The sequence below is a fragment of the Alnus glutinosa genome, chromosome 10 (assembly GCF_958979055.1).
Source record: "Alnus glutinosa chromosome 10, dhAlnGlut1.1, whole genome shotgun sequence".
NCBI lineage: Eukaryota > Viridiplantae > Streptophyta > Magnoliopsida > Fagales > Betulaceae > Alnus > Alnus glutinosa.
Window position 1 is genome coordinate 8,444,974 of NC_084895.1, and position 17,527 is coordinate 8,462,500.

General features: G+C 33.4%; 2 long non-coding RNA genes across 3 annotated transcripts; one reads left to right on the plus strand and one right to left on the minus strand.

Annotated features, from left to right (window-relative positions):
• Positions 1 to 575: 575 nt before the first annotated feature.
• Positions 576 to 1,738, minus strand: LOC133880433 (uncharacterized). Its single transcript, XR_009902278.1, has 2 exons — positions 1,108 to 1,738; positions 576 to 785 (listed from the first exon to the last, which is right to left on the minus strand). It is a non-coding gene; the product is annotated as an uncharacterized LOC133880433 (long non-coding RNA).
• A 2,348-nt stretch (positions 1,739 to 4,086) lies between these two features.
• On the plus strand, positions 4,087 to 14,431 carry LOC133879388 (uncharacterized). 2 transcript variants are annotated; one of them, XR_009902065.1, is made up of 3 exons: positions 4,087 to 4,119; positions 12,675 to 12,772; positions 14,177 to 14,431. It is a non-coding gene; the product is annotated as an uncharacterized LOC133879388 (long non-coding RNA). The 2 variants fall into 2 exon arrangements; XR_009902064.1 differs by lacking the exon at positions 4,087 to 4,119 and having other exon boundaries at positions 12,673 to 12,772; positions 14,156 to 14,431.
• The last annotated feature ends 3,096 nt before the right edge of the window (positions 14,432 to 17,527 follow it).

Genomic DNA, 17,527 nt, shown 5'->3' on the forward strand with positions numbered 1-17,527 from the left:
AATGACTTTATTTAGTGATTGCAATATTCTAGTAATTTATTTGGAATAAAATCTTTACTCTAGTGGTTCCAATGTGTTGTATCTGTTTGTTTTTGTCTGCTCATTATGAATTTTCAATTTCAATTTCATCTTTTTTGTCAATTGGTAGGACCCATAATGTTTGATGAATATCTTATGTTTGAAGTACACCATAGAGATCGGCTTAATAGGGAAAATGGGTGCACCTATGTTGGTGGGGATGTAACAAATTACCCTGACCTATGTGATAGAGATAAGTTGTCATTTTTTTTAGTTGGAGACCGTAGTTAAGTGCTATGGGTATAGTCCCGATGACCTAATTTATTACAGAATACCTAACAAGAGTCTAGATAAAGGGCTACGACTTCTGTCTTCTAACCATGTTGTCATTGAAATGGTGGGGCACCATAATGACCATGGAATTGTAACGACCCGCTTTTTAATAAAAAGCGTAAGTGAAAATTTCGGTTTTCACGATCGTTACGACATCAATTACAATGTCATCAGAGTATAATTTAACAGCGGAATATATTTTTCTTTTACAATAAAACATCAGATTTGACTGAATAAACTCAATATATAAAATACTGACCATTTGATCTGATACATTTAAATAATAATAATCGTGCCACATGCGGCGCGAATATTACAGAATCATTGTATATAAAAGCTATAAACTAAAAGTCTCTTCCTTAATCAGTCTGGCAACTCCTATCTTCGTTCCTGCAAAACTCGCATGTGATTGTGGTGTTAACCACAATCTCATGCTGTGGTCGAGTGAGTCAACGTTCCTCAACCACAGTGACACACTGATTTATATGACCGTATACAATGCATTCAAATGATGACATATATATATATATTCACACAAACATAATCGTTTTCACCTACAATTATGCCTATCCTTTATATTAACTATTCACACCATCATATAATCATGCTAACAATATCATAAACATAACTAACAAAAACATGTTACACATAATAAATGCCAAACATCAAACAGCATACGATCAAATAAAGCAGAAATCACTAGTCATTAAGGATTAAAACCACACGTATCATCCTCAGTGAGTAAGAAATACTCACAGTCCTCTCAGTTCATCATCCCAAGGATTTTTATAATAAGCGCCGGAAAAGTCGCCGGAAAAGTCGCCGGGAAAGTTGCCGGAAAAGTCTGCCGGAGACGGGTCGCCGGCGGGTCGGGTCACAGGTTGGGGCCGGGTCGGGCTCAGTGGGTCTGGGTTGAAGTCAGCCCATGGTGTCATGGGTCTTTATGGTTGATGGGCCGACCAGATTTGGCCTGGGCTGGATCGCTACTGGGTTTGGGTTCACTGGTTCGGTCCGATCTGCTATGGGTCCTCACAGGTTATGGGCTCGGGTTTGCTACGGATCCCAGTACCTCCGGGTTTCTCCTTCACAGACCACCCGGATCTCTCTCTTAACAATTCTCTTTGTCTCACAGCCCTCACTCGATCCCTCATCTCCGTCAGTTTCAAAAAGAAGAGAAAGAAAAGGAGATAGGGAGAAGGAAGGGAATCCGGGTCTCTCCCTCTGTTGGTCTCTCAAACTCTGCCTCTCTCTCTGCTCTCAACTCTCTGACAGCATCTCTCTCATCTCTCAATCTGCATCTCTCTCTCCAGACTCACTCTCTCAGATTCACTCTCTCGGGTTCAATATGTTTATCATATGTAATATACATATGATGGCTATGAGATATTATGTCAGAAGCAAACATATCACCCATATATTTGTAATATACATATAATATACATGAAGTGCTCCACTTATAATAAAAATATATATTATCAATATACATGAAGTGCTCCACTTATAATAAATATATTATCAATATACATGAAGTGCTCCACTTATAATAAATATATATTATCAATATACATGAAGTGCTCCACTTATAATAAATATATATTATCAATATACATGAAGTGCTCCACTTATAATAAATATATATCATCAATATACATGAAGTGCTCCACTTATAATAAATATATATCATCAATATACATGAAGTGCTGGAAAGAAAGGAATAACAAGAAAAAGGAGAAGGAAGGTGTTCGATGGTTGTCCACAGTGGCTGGCCGAAAGATATAGGAAATGGAACAATGAATTATTTCAATTGCAGAGTGGTGGAAATGGTGGGAGCTGGAGAACACTGTGTTAGTTTATAATAAAGATCAGTGGGATGCGACGCAAGGGATGACGCAGAGAGTATGTAGTGATAATTTCTATAATTAACAGCTACTAGAGTATTTTACACGTGGTCTTTTTAATACAATCTGTCTTATTATTAACCGGGTTGTTTCATATATAATTTTATTAAGGACTTTATTACAGAGATAATATCATTACACAGAATAATTTTATAACAAATTATATTTTGCACAATAATAAACATTTACTGAAACAATAACAACGTTAATTAATCTAGTGATTAATTATCTTTAACCTTATTATTTAAAAATGTGTTTTAAAATCTGGGGTGTTACAGGAATAGTAGAGTTATATGTGGTTGGGTTTATTTTATATGATGTAGCTATAGATGTACTTGAAGGAGAGGAAAATGATGATGAGGAAGATGAAGAAGAACATGAGAGACATACTATATATAGGAGTGATCCATTTTGGAATGAGGTTCTAAGTGATGACTCCGACACCTTTGAAATAGATGTTGCTGATCATACGGAGTATGGAGATGCAAGAGTTTCTGTCGAAGCTGAAGATGTAGAAGTAGATCAAGAGTTTGTAGGAGAACTATCACATGGTGTAGAAGAAGAGTTAGAAGCAGAAGTAACAATTGGTTTAGCTGCAGCAAAAGATGAGGCCGCAGAAGGTGAGGGTGTGGGTGAACCTATTTTCTATATGTCTTAGAGTGATATACTGATCACCCCTCGTAATAGTGATGAAGAGGATGAGCCTGATTCTTCAAAAAGGCCGTGTCTCGCCAAGAGGGTGCCATTTACAAAATCAGATTTTGAGAAGCCGACTCTATAGCTAGGTAATACTTTTGAAAGTATGTATGATTTCAGAAAAGCCATTAAACATGCCAATATATTGAAGGGGAAGGACTTGGTTTACCAAAAGAATTCTAGGTCGAAAGTAATTGTAGTGTGTGAAAACAAGAATTGTAAATATAGGGTTTATGGAAGGCTGTTGAAGAATTGTAACACCCAGTAATTTTAAGCTCTTAAGAAATCATTGATATTGTTGAAGAGACAATATCCATAGGTTTTTATAAGCAAATCTAAAGTTGTTTTGAAAACTTAAAGATCAAAACCTTAAAACCCTTTAAAACCTAAAAGTAACTTTTAAGCTTTAAACTTTAATTGAACCAAAAACAGGTCAAACGAACTCAGATTTAGTTAATTCAAAGACCGTTGTGCTCACAAAAGAAATATCTATCATATGGAAAAAGTTAGTAAAAAGTCCACTAGTTGACTTTTTGACCCAAGCCTACATGACCCAACTGTCGAATTAAATGAAAATCTGTCAAAGAAAAATATCTCCATGGTTCTAGAAAAATTTATGTATAAAAAACAAGAGTAATGATGAAAGAATAGAATATCTCTAGAGTAATCGTGAAAATAAGGAAAAAGCAATAAAGCAAGTGTGAACACAGAAAGTGGTTTAAAGATATTTTGGCTTTATAGACAGAAACTTTGACTTGACCAGAACTAAATCAAAACAAACTCGAAATAAGACAAACCAAAAATACAAAATGTTTGTCTTGAAGTCCTCTATCTACCCTTAAAATTTCATGTCAATCAGAGTTGGTTTGACCATCAAAAAGTAGATTGGAGTACCCTGCCCTCCCTTTGAATGAAAATCCTAAAATACAAATATGTAATAAAGTAAGGACTTGGTTGCAAGATATTATCCAATAAGGTGATTCTTTTATTGCATTTTGCACCTCAGTACCCCTATTTTCCTTCTATAAATAAGCATGCAAGGCTCTTTGTTTTGCACACAAATCGTAGACAACTTTCATGAAAGCTTGTACTTTAGTTTTCTCTCCCTCTTTCTCTCCTTCTACCACATGGCCACCTTGGTTTTCTTGAAGGTTTTTCTCTCCAAATCAACTTGGTAAGTGATCTTGATGCATGGAGTTACTTCTTGGATATTCCTAAGAAAATGTTTAATTCACTTTCGCTATATCGAGTCCAAAAACTCAAATGATATAGTTTGAACGTGAAACTTTCAAAGGAATATCTTATGAACCACTTGGCATCTCCTTCTTACTATTTGATTTCATTACTTGTTTTTATGAGTTGTTTAAAGACCCAATAAGCTTAAGAGATAAAATAATTATAGTAAAAAGTAATATAAACTGCTTTTTCATTTTATTGTCCTCTTGGCTTCATGAGTTGATCGTATTTATATTTCATTTTTCATTTTATTGTCCTCATGGCTTCATGATTTGATCGTATTTATATTTCCTTTTTCATTTTTGTCCTCATGGCTTCATAAGTTGATTGTGTTTATATTTCCTTTTTCATTTTTATTGTCCTCATGGTTTCATGAGTTGATCGTATTTACTCTTATTGTCCTTATGATATATTTTAATCCGTCAAGTTCATATTCGGTGGTATTAGTCATATAGCCTCGTCACCAAATTATGAACCAAGGTTTTAAGATTATTATAAGTGATCATCTCAAACATAATGAAGTGATGGATAATAATAAATATAAAGAGATGAGGGTCTATAAACAATGATTTGTTTGATAGATAATTGGTTTATATATTATTGTATGGATTGATTTTTATGCAGAAAAGAAGTCAAAGGAACTACAGGGAGAAGAGTGTAAGTATGGATGTACTTACTGAGAAATGATTCTATGTTTCATTAGGATTGTGTGGTGTGTGTTCATTGCATGTGATTGTTCATGCATTGCATGTTGTGTCCAATTAATATAACGGCTGAGGTGATAGTCATCAACAAGTTGACATAGTAGCAAGTGGAAGGAAGGCTAGTCAGTGGATCCAAAGGGTTCAAAGATGATCATAAAACACCAAACTAAATGGTTACTACGATGCATATTCATACAACCCTTGCATTTGCATTCTCTATGAACTATTATTAGTTTGATGGTAACTTAGATATGAAAATGGATGACTCACTTGTTTGTCTATGCAAATATGATAACACCATATTTCCATAGTTACTGATGCAGATCAGGAGGTTGAAGGCATGGACCCATATGCCAGTTTTGATGGTTTTTGAAACCATTACCAAAGTAATATGTGCTAGCTTAGAAATTGCTAGTCGTATTTACGTGTGTTTTGTTTTATGGCATGTAAATATGTTATATGCTTAAGTGATGCACCTAGTGTGCATATGGCATGTAAAGATAAACCTAAATAAATTTTAATAAATGTATCAAGGTATTTCAGTCAGCTCTAACGTGTTATGCTATCAATTCCTAAGACTTTAAAAAAAATTATATTCCACTGCGAGAGTTTATCTCTGATGTAGTAATGTCACGTGGAAATCGGAGGTTTCTACTTATGAATTTCCAGGCTCAAATTCAGGGTGTTACAAGAATGAGTGCACATTCATGCTGATTTCGCTTAGGCCTAAACATACGTGTGCCAGGAAATACAAGAATCATTTGATCACATCTAGCAACCACATCAACATCACCCATGTATAGACCAATGCAATTTGGTACTTTCTCTCTACTGAACGAAACTTATCTGTCTGTCCACATAGTTTGAATGTGTATTTCTCAGCTTCAGCCCTGCATTTCTCAGCTTCATTATTGTATCTATTAGCTTCATTCTTGCATCTCTTAGCTTCCTTCTTGCATCTCTTAGCTTCCTTCTTGTATTTTTCAACTGTCTCCAACCTATTTATCCGACTTAATTCATGTTCAGCCTTCAATTCCTTCAGATTCTCGTGCCAATCTCTCAATCTCAACACAACTCTATGACCGTAGACATAGATTTTCGGATCACGTCATTTAAAGTAATCGCATCTCACCTTTAGTATCTGAATAATCGGAAATAAAATCAAATCAACCCATCATTCACGATAAGTCAGAGATAGAACCTTAAACGAAAAAATTTTGGGAAAATCTCTTACCTTGTAATCTACATAAGAAAAAAAACCTTCTACCAAAGTTACTTAGGGTGAACGATGTCCATGATGATGTTGTCTTTCAACATTTACATACTGGACCGTTTGATCTATACTCGCTCGGCTCACTGTTGGACATAGGCTCCGTTTCACCCCAGCACTGTCACTGCACAAATGGGTATTCTTGAGGAATGAAAATACTGGAGAAGTTAAGGAGGACAGTGGCCATGAATAAAAACCCACCTTTCACGATGCTGGGGGACGAAGGTCTTCCAGAAATCTCTTTGGATTGGCTATTGTTTTACGTTGGAAGGGAAGAAGGATGTTTATATTTGAGTATAACGGGTCTTTTGAAAATTTAGATGAGGAGCAAAATGGGTACTTCGGCCCTAAAAACTCACGTGAAAGGCACATGTTTTGGGTTTTGTCTTGGATTAACAACGGAGCCTGACTGAATACTCGACATTGGACGGTTTTGATAAATGCATACACTCAATCGACCGTTTTGCTAGTTCGGTACTCTTTTTTGAAAACACATGATAGTTTGATACTTTTTGGTATACACGTATATCCAGTTAGTAGCTGAACCCTATGACTGATATTATGACTTTCATTAGAGATAATATCTATATCGTATTATGCCGCTTATGTTTTGGTGCTTAAACATGAATCATTGTAGTACTTATATTCATATATATCTTGATATGATTCAGTATTAATAGGTTTTTATTACTAACTTAGGATTGTTTTAGGCTAAAAGATCAAGTCTCAGAACCCTTAAAACTTAAAGTTAACATTTGAGCTTAAAACTTACACTGAACCAAAAACAGGTCAAATGAACTCAGACTTAGTCGAATTAAAGCCCATTATACTCACATTAGAAATACCTATCATGTGTTAAAATTTTGTGAAAAGTCCATGGGTACTTTTTAGATTTAAAGCTGACTATTTAGTTGCCAAATTGACACTTGTTGCTGACGTTTGACTTCTAAATTGGGATATGATAAATGTGTTTTAAGAGGTTATAATGACTCAATATTATATATATATATATATATATATATATATATATATATATATATAGTTAATACTTAAATTCAGTGAAATCATAATTCAATTTTGTAGCGCGCCAGATTTTAAGTAATAAAATAAAATGTCTTAAATTAGAATTTAAGACTGAATAAAATAGACAAGTCTAGAATTGACGTTTGATTCTCAAGACTCGGCATTTGAACGACTTAATACTGTAGGAAATAGTATTCGCATCCAATAGTTGATAAAAATATATGGCTTTTGGCACATTAATAAATCCCCAAAGAAATAATAAGGAAAACATGAATATTTATAAAAATAAATATTCTTTAGTCTTATTATATATAAACCATAATTTTATAAATAAAGAATAATATTATTAGTAGTCTAATAATATTACATGATTAATAAATAGACAGACTGAATTATTCACTGGACTAATTGATTTAATAATATTGATGACTAATATTATTGAGACAATAATTTTAACAATGAAACGAATTAGACTCAAAATGGACTTATAGATTATAATCTTAAAAAATTAGATTAAAATGGTAAAGATCCGATGTGAAAATATTTATGGTAAAAATGTAAATAGCAAGTTTTGAATAAATATATACAAATTAACTTAGGTTAATCTAACAGATAAAAACTAACCATGGTTGCAAAATATCAGTAGATATTTTACTAAACTTAATGACTAAGTCTTGGTAAAATAATATCCTATATTTTTATAAAACACCGGTTCTTCCTTCCTCTTCTTTATTATTTTCTTATTCTTTCCTCTTTACTTCTTCTTTCTTCTATTTCTTCTCCTTTGTTCTTCTTGCCTGAGCACAGATCGAACAGGGGAATCTGAGATTGAGAGGGAGACAGAGAGATGAACTGGAGAGAGAGATCACAGAGGCCGGGAGATCAAGAGAGATGTAGGACCGATCCTCCATGGGTATATCCAGTTAGGATTTATGTTTAAGCATTATGTTACCAATGTTTTGGTGTTTAAACATGAATCATCGTAGTAATTATTTTCATATATATATTGTTGTGATTCAATATCAATAGGTTTCTATAAATAACCTAAGATTGTTTTAGGTTAAAAGATCAAGTCTCAAAACTTTTAAAACTTAAAGTTAACATTTTAGCTTAAAACTTTAACTGAATCGAAAACAAGACAAACGAACTCAGATTTAGTCGAATCAAAGCCCATTATACTCACATTAGAAATATCTATCATGTGGTAAAATTTTGTGAAATGTCCATGAGTACTTTTGCGACTTATATATACACGTATATCCAGTTAGTAGCCGAACCCTATGACTGATATTATGGCTTTCATTATGGATAATATATGTATCGCCCCAAATTTGAGCCTGCAAATTCGTAAGCAAAAACCTTTGGTTTCTACATGACATTACTATATCATAGATAAACTCTCGTAGCGGAATATTTTTTTTTTTTTCTAAAGTCTTAGGAATTGATAGCATAACACAATGGAGCTGACTGAAATACCTCAATACATTTATTAAAATTTACTTGGGTTTATCTGTACATGTAACGCCCAGTAATTTCAAGCTCTTAAGAAATCATTAATATTATTGAGGAGACAATATCCACATGTTTTTATAAGCAAACCTAAAGTTGTTTTGAAAAATTAAAAGATCAAAACCTAAAAACCCTTAAAAACCTAAAAGTAACATTTAAGCTTTAAACTTTGATTAAACCGAAAACAGGTCAAACAGACTCAGATTTAGATAATTCAAAAACCATTGTGCTTAAAAAAGAAAGATCTATTATGTGGTAAAAGTTAGTAAAAAGTCCACCAGTTGACTTTTTGACCCGAGCCTAAATAACCCAACTGTCAATATTAAACGAAAAACTGTCAAGAAAAATATCTCCATGCTTCTAGAAACATTTATGTATAAAAAAAAAAGAGTAATGATGAAAGGATAGGATATCTCAAGAGTAATCATGACAAGAAAGAAAAATCAATAAAGCAAGTGTGAACGCAGAAAGTGGATAAAAGATATTTTGGCTTTATAGACAGAAACTTTGACTTGATTGGAACTAAGTCAAAACGAACTCGAAATGGGACAAACCAAAAATAGAAAATGTTTGTCATGAAGTCCTCTATCTACCCTCAAAATTTCACGTCAATCGGAGTAGGTTTGACCATCGAAATAATTCTCGGAGTAGGCTGCCCTCTAGTTGGACAAAAATTCTAAAATCCAAATTTGCAACACATTATCCAATAAGCTAATTCTTTTATTACATTTTGGACCTAAATACCCCTGCTTTCCTCCTATAAATAAGCATGCAAGGCCCTTTGTTTTTCCACACAAATCCTAGACAACTTTCAAGAAAGCTTTTGCTTTAGTTTTCTCTCCATTTTTCTCTCCTTCTACCTCACAACCACTTTGGTGTTCTTGAAGTTATTTTTCTCTCCAAATCAAATTGGTAAGTAAATCTTGACACTTCTTCCTTACTATTTGATTTCATTACTTGTTTATTTATTGCGTTACTACGGAGTTGGTTTAACAACCCCCATATTTATTTACTTGTTTATTTATCTATATCGTATTATGTCGCCTATATTTTGGTGCTTAAACATGAATCATTGTAGTACTTATATTCATATATATCTTGATATGATTCAGTATCAATAGGTTTCTATAACTAACCTAGGATTGTTTTAGGCTAAAAGATCAAGTCTTAAAACCCTTAAAACTTAAAGTTGAAATTTGAGCTTAAAACTTTGACTGAACCAAAAACAGGTCAAACGAACTCAGACTTAGTCGAATCAAAGCCCATTAAACTCACATTAGAAATATCTATAATGTGTTAAAATTTTGTGAAAAGTCCAAGGGTACTTTTTAGAACTGACTATTTAGCTGCCAAATTGACACTTTTTGCTGACGTTTGACTTCTAGATTTGGACATGATAAATGTGTTTTTAGAGGTTATAATGACTCAATTATATATATATATATATATATATATATATATATAGTTAATAGTTGAATTTAGTGAAGTCAGAATTCAATTTTGTAGTGCGCCAAGTTTTAAGTAATAAAATAAAATGTTTTAAATTAGAATTTAAGACTGAATAAAATAGACAAATTTATAATTGACGTTTGATTCTCAAGACTCGACATTTGAACGGCTTAATACTGTAGGAAATAGTATTCACATCGAGTAGTTGATAAAAATATGTGGCTTCTGGCACATTAATAAATCCTCAAATAAATAATAAGGAAAACATGAATATTTATTTAAATAAATGTTCTTTAGTTTAATTATTTATAAACCATGATTTTATAAATATAGAATAATATTATTAGACTCTAATAATATTACATGATTAATAAATAGACAGACTAAATTATTCAGTGGACTTTTAAAGGATATCTCATGAAAAGTGAATAAGAATGATGTTTTTGAAGCCCAAATCAGGAATTTTCACTAATGCCCTAAAAAATCACTTAAAGTGGGGGGGGGGGGGGGGTGCATTTTCGGAATTTATGCATAACCCTTATCCTCTCTATGTGGTTCACGACACTCTCTCTCTCAAAATCAGATTTTCACTCCTCTTCTCCCTAAAAACACAGCAGCACTCGGTCTCTCTTCCTTTCCACCAACCCGTGAGCTCCTCTCCCTCTCAACTCTCATCTCTTCTTCGCACAAGCTCAGATTAGCATGGGAATGGGCTGAGCTCGTGTGAGGGACAAAGAGCAATGGTTTCATGGGCTGAAAATAGTAGGTAATTTCTCAAATCCTCTTGCTCATCATTCTCTTTCACATGGGGTTAAGGTTTGAGCAATGAATTACACACCTTAAATTAGCTAAAGCAGCACGTATGAGGTGATTATAGAGGCTGATTTGGTAGATTTAAATTCTGGAATTTCTCACTTTTCTTTCCCCATTCACGTGAAGCTTGAGCTTGGATCATGGGTCTTGCTTCCAAGTGAAAGTTCCATCATCTACAAGACTAAAGTAGTGATTATCAACTTCAAAGGGGTTTAATATACCGATTATTCTAAGATAAATTCGTAATCCCTAATTTTGTCTAAGTTAGGTCAATTTTTGGGTGTTAGACTAAATCCCTAAAATTAGCTTGGGGTTTTTATATATAGTGAAGTCCTATACATAATTTTAGCCATGGGTTGTTGAATTAAAGGATTAAGACTTCAATTTTGTTAATGGTTGAAGTATGGGCATAAACCCTAAATTTGTTAGAATTGTTGAAATCTTAGAGTTTAATTTTGTCTATGTTTTTGGATTGAATCCGAAAATAGGTATGGATTTAGATGAAAATTTAGGGTTTATGGTGATTTTTGGGAGTGATGGCCTAATGGTGTTTTTATTATGGGGTTTTGTTTCTTGTAGCTTTCATGGTTGATTATGTTAGTTGATTTTGGTTGTGGATTTTGAATTAGGAATTTTGGAGATATGATTTTGAGTTTACTCATGTTGCTAACCAAATTAGAAATGGTTTTTGAAGGTGAGATTTCCTATCTTGGCCATACGATGTTTTAGGTATTTATATTTGGTATGTGTAATAGTGATAGAGATGATTTTGATGGGTATTTTGATGAAAACCTTAAATCTGGTTTGTATTTGTAAATGAGATAATTATGTTAGTTTATGACTATTTGTTAGGGATTAAGTTTGTTTATGTTCTAGGGTTGATGTTAGCTTAATTGGAGATGAACTTTGAGGGTTTGGTGTGGAGATACCGAATTGGTATTCTTGGAAGTTTGGTTTTAGGCTTTTGATAATTGTTAATGTCTTGGCCATTGATTGAGGTTGGTTTTAGAACTCATGCATATGGTGACCTTATATGTGAGTTGAAATGAGAGGTGTGTGGTGTTGTATTGATGGACTTAGTGTGGTGGAGGAGTCTCGGAGAAGTTGGTTTTGGTTATGTGACGGAGTTTTGAATTATGCCTATTATGTTGTAAGTGGTTAAATGAACAAGATAATGACTAATATAAATTAAGGAGTAAAGGCACCATAGAGTAAGTAAGCAAATAAAATATATTAACATAAAGAATGAATAAACCCATGAGTAGGTAGAGTAATTATATAAATGGATTATGGATTTAGGCTAATATAATTGAAGACATTAAGATAATCTTTAAGTATAAGTCACTAAAGTTCTAGGTTGGAAAGACTTAATGGATTAGCCTAAAGTGTTGTATATGTATATGTATATATGTATACATGTACATTTATATGACTAAAATATATATATATTGTTAACTTAGTGAAGGAATTACAAACTATAGAAAATGGTTAACAATAATAGGGTGATACAACAATAATATGTAAACCAACAAAAATAGTAAACACACCTTTGTGCTTAATAAGCAAGATATAATAAGAACCTATAACCAATGACTAATCTAATAATAGCTTAAGATATCTAGATAGCTTTCGAAGCGAGTTACGTGATGTGTGAGCATGCGGGTAGCTTTTGTGTCATAGAGTATAGAGTTCAATAGCACAGTCTAATGTTACCAATGTTTGCAGGATCATGTTCGGATAGGAGACTTTAATTGGTTCTCCAATGTAGAGTCCAAGTGACTAGAGTCCAAGGAGTGTTCGAGTTGGAGTCCAATGCAGCCAAGGTGGGTATTCCACTCACTGAGAAAATATATATTTTTATATGTATTGGATTGATAAAAATATATATATATATATATATATATATATATATATATATATATTGTTTATGAAACTGAACCAACCATATGATGAAATGTATATGCTTTGAGATGATTTATTAGTTTCGATTATGTTTAAACTATATCAATGATGTTTAAGAGATAGTGCAAAAGTGAAAAGTATTGACTAGATTTAAAGTGTTAAGTTCTGCGGTTGAGATTTAAATTATGCAAATTGTTTGAAAACATGTCATGTTGAAACTGCGTAGATTTGATAAAGAAACTAAGTTTTGAATGATTTCAAAGTGTTGGATAAAATGCTGGATTTGTTTAGTTTTAAAAGGATGAGATTTAACAACTGCATGATTTCAGCGTGACACAGTAGTGAAATATATACTAGTCAAGCACAGAACATTGAGCATGTAGTATAGAGCATACATACCAGCAGTATCAGTATATCAGCAGCATAACAATATCAGCAGCATATCATTATCAGCAGCCTAACAGTATCATCAGCATATCAGTATCAACAGCATAACAGTATTAGCAGCATATCAGTATCAGCAGCATTATTAGCCCCAGTTCATGCATAGCATATATAGCATTGTTTTGTGAGAGTTGTTTTTATGTTATAAGTAGTTTTACTAGACGTATTGGTATGCATAAGAGTCTTCATGAAAAAGATCTTATATATATTTCTATCGGATAGTCATGTGTTAAGGTCATACATTGAACTTGAAAGTACATGCATACATGACTACCCAGGTGCGAGTAATGGCATGTCTATGAGTAAGAAAGTTGACTGTTCTTGTTCTTCAGTAAAGACGTGTTAGCATGATTGAGTTTAACTCTAGTGCTCTCATGATCTACTGGCGTCAAGGCACGAAGCTGAAATACGATTAGAGATGGTGTTGCGAGTGTTTTGTTGAAGGATGTTATCCTAGTACGGAAGAGTAAGATGCCATGTTCTTTGCTTAAGACCTATGTGTATACGTGATATCTGTGATGGAGTGATCGTGTGCACATATGTCTGAGCGACCGTTGAAAAGTATTATTATAGACGGGTTTATATGTAGAAACTTCCAAGGAGGGATGTCTGGAACTTCTACATGTTTTCACAGCTATATAGTATGTTTTAAATGATTTCTGAATAGTCGGTGTTTGCTACATTAGCTATTGGTAAATTTTTGCTAATATAGTGCTCGCACGACTAAAAATAAAATAAGGGTTGGTTCTTTGTGAAAACTCAGTTAGTCTTATACTTCTGAGGTCTTAGTATGAGGTATACTAAGGCGGTGAACTCATTCTTTCACCTATGCGGATGTGGATACCACCATAACTGTGTAGATGATGTTTCTTTGGCTGCAGGTACTTCAGTATAGTCGATGGGTCTGTAGCAGTGGGCTTGGGATATTATGACTGAAGCTCACCGCGACGGTTGTAATTGTCGGACCACGGGTTGTCCACTATTTTATAGGTTTGGTATGGCTTGTGACGTTTGTGTCACTTATTCTTTGTTAAGCCATTATTGTTATAGTGTTAATAAGACTCAAACATATAGATGTTAAATGGCTCTTTGTTGTAATTAATTTGTGATAGATGTATAAGTTGTAATTTCCGCTATTCAGATTTATGTTTTCCGTTGCATAGATAGATGTATGTTATACTCTGATTATCAGGTACTCGTTTTATGTTTGTATATATATAAAAAAAAAAAAAACGGGTCGTCACATTAAGTAGTTTCAATCATGTTGAAATATCAATGATGTTATGAAATGATGCATGAATGAAAGGTTTTGAATTGATTTAAAGTGTCTGAATATGTACTGCAGTTGGGATATAAATTATGCAGAGAATAATGATGAAATTTCATGTTGATTGGTTTATCGTATTTGAAGAAAGCATGATTTGCAAAGAATAGGAGTATAGAGTTTGAATTGTAAAGCATGAAGCATGAACATGTTAACGAAGAGAGCGTAAGGCTCATAATAACGTAGAGAGCGTAAGGCTCATAATAATGGAAGATAGCGTAAGGCTCATAATAACGAAGAGAGTGTAAGGCTCATAATAATGGAAGAGAGGGTAAGCCTCACAATGAATAAAAAGACTATCATGAGCATACGTTTAAATTGTGTGATGTTTTCATTATAAGTATATTGTAGTTTTGCTAAACGTATTAGTATGCATAAGAGTCTCGATAGGAAAAGAACTTATGTATACTGGTATCGGATGGTTGCATGATTTAAATGCCATTGTTTTCTATAACGAATCTCCTACGAATAATATTAGCTGCCTAGTATGTTAAAATGCTTTCTATTTGTCAGTGTATGCTATATCAGCTATAGGGATTTTTAAAACAGAAGTTTATAAAATTGGTAGCTGTTATAGTGTACGCATGACTAAAAAGGAGAATTTGGTTCTTTGCAAAAACTCAGTAAATAGTATACCTCTGAGGTCTTAGTGTATTTATTTATGCTAAGACGATGGGCTCATAATTCCACCTATACGGATGTGACAAAACCCCACAACCGTATAGATGATGTTCCTTTGGCTGCAGGTATTCCGGTTGTAGTTGATAGCATTGTAGACGTGCGCCTTGGATGTTATGACTGAAGCACACTGCAATGGTCCCAATTGGTGGACCACGGGTTGTCCACTTGTTTATAGGTTTGGTTTATGGCTTGTGACATTTGTGTCATTTATTCTTGTAAAGCCATTTCTATTATGTATTTATATTGAGGAAAGACTTAAACAGATAGATGTAATATGGCTCTTTGTGTATGATTATTTGTAATAGAAGTTTATGTTATGATTTCCGTTATTTAGGTTTATATTTTCCGCTGCATAGATGAATAGATGTTATACTCTGATGTAACAGGTTCATTTTATGGGGACTGTACCATATGTTGGCTTTGCGACATATCGTCGTGCCACTGTGAAGATCCGTTTATATTTTAAGAGATTAAGATTTATGCAAATGTTTTGTATATATATATATATATATATATATATATATATATATATATAAACGGGTTGTCACATCTTCTTTCTTCTATTTCTTCTCCTCTTTTCTTTTTGCCCGAGCACAGACCGAACAGGGGAATCTGAGATTGAGAGGGAGACAGAGAGATGAACCGGAGAGAGAGATCAGAGAGGCCGGGAGATCAAGTGAGATGGAGGACCGATCCTCCATGGGTATATGCAGTTATGATTTATGTTTACGCATTATGTCATCAATGTTTTAATGTTTAAACATGAATCATTGTAGTAATTTTTTATTCGATAATACTCCGAGTTCTAGGTAGTCAGTCCAAACTGCTAGAGTTGGTTTAGCGTGAGTCCGTTGGTCAGCCCGTGTTGCCAGGAGAGTGTTTAGGGTGGTCCCGGCATGGTCCAGTTAGAGTTTGAAACTGATTATTGAAAACTTAGAGTCTTAAAGCATTCAATGGATTAGTTCTTTAGGAGCTCTTCCTCTAGATCTCATATGCTTTCTTCTTCTGATAGTAATGATAATGTCATAAATAATGAAGAAATTTGTATTATAGATCAAGAACTAAATCTTCAAGAATGGAAGTTACCTTCTGTCCCTACAAAAAATATTTATAAACAATCAACTTTTTCAAACCTATCTTTTTTATCAAATTATACAATCAAAACTGTGGAAAGAATAGTTTCTTTGAATAAGGAATATGAAACTATTAAATTATTTTCAAAAGATAGTATTAAAAAGCATAAGCAAAAATATTCTTTTATACATATAGGATTAGTCCAAGTAGCTGTTAAACCGTTAACAAGGCAATGATTGAATAATAGTGTATTATTATGTCTAAGAGATGGTAGGAATTTAAGATTTAAGGACTCTTTATTAGGATCAATAGAATCATCTTTATATGAAGGCCCTGTATATTTTAATTGTTACCCGAATTTTTCATTATCTTTATTCGACCCTACTCTTTTGGACATTGGTTCCTAGACCCTACTCTTTTGGACATTGGTTCCTAGACCATAAAGAAAAAAACAAGCTTAGAATTCAAAGCATTCTTTCTTTCAAATATTCAAGTTCATTTCATACAAGAGTTCTAGTGAGAGAGATATTGTTGTAAAAGCTTTATTTGTATATCCTTCTCAAAAAGGAGAATTTTCATTGTGAGAGAAATCTCAAACCCGATCCACAATCAATTGTATCAAGAGGGTTGGTGTGACTCTTGTGAGGTGTGAAGGAGATTTTCCACCTAGTGAAGAAGAGTAGTGTACTCTTGTTGTGTAAATGTTTGAACTCCACCTGCAAGGAGTTTGGTTTAGTGGATTGAAATCTTAAGTGGTGTGCTTGGGGAGTGGACGTAGGTCAGGTGGACCGAACTACGATAAATCGTTGAGTTTGAATCTCTCTCTCCTTATCTCTTTATTATTGTTCTCACATTTATATTGTTTGTATTATACTGCATCTTATATTGTTCTAAATTCTTAATTCAGTATAATTTTTATTAAAAGAAAAGTTTGCCATCAATCCTATTCACCCCCCCTCCCTCTAGGGTTGATTATCTAGGCAACAATTGGTATCAGAGCCTAACCTCCTTTATTTGGCTTAACATCCAGAGAGGTACGATATGGCAAACCCAAATAGAATGATTTTCGCCGAAGGGCACTCCTCAAATAGGCCTCCATTATTTAATGGAAATCATTATACATATTGGAAGAATAGAAGAAGAATTTTCATTC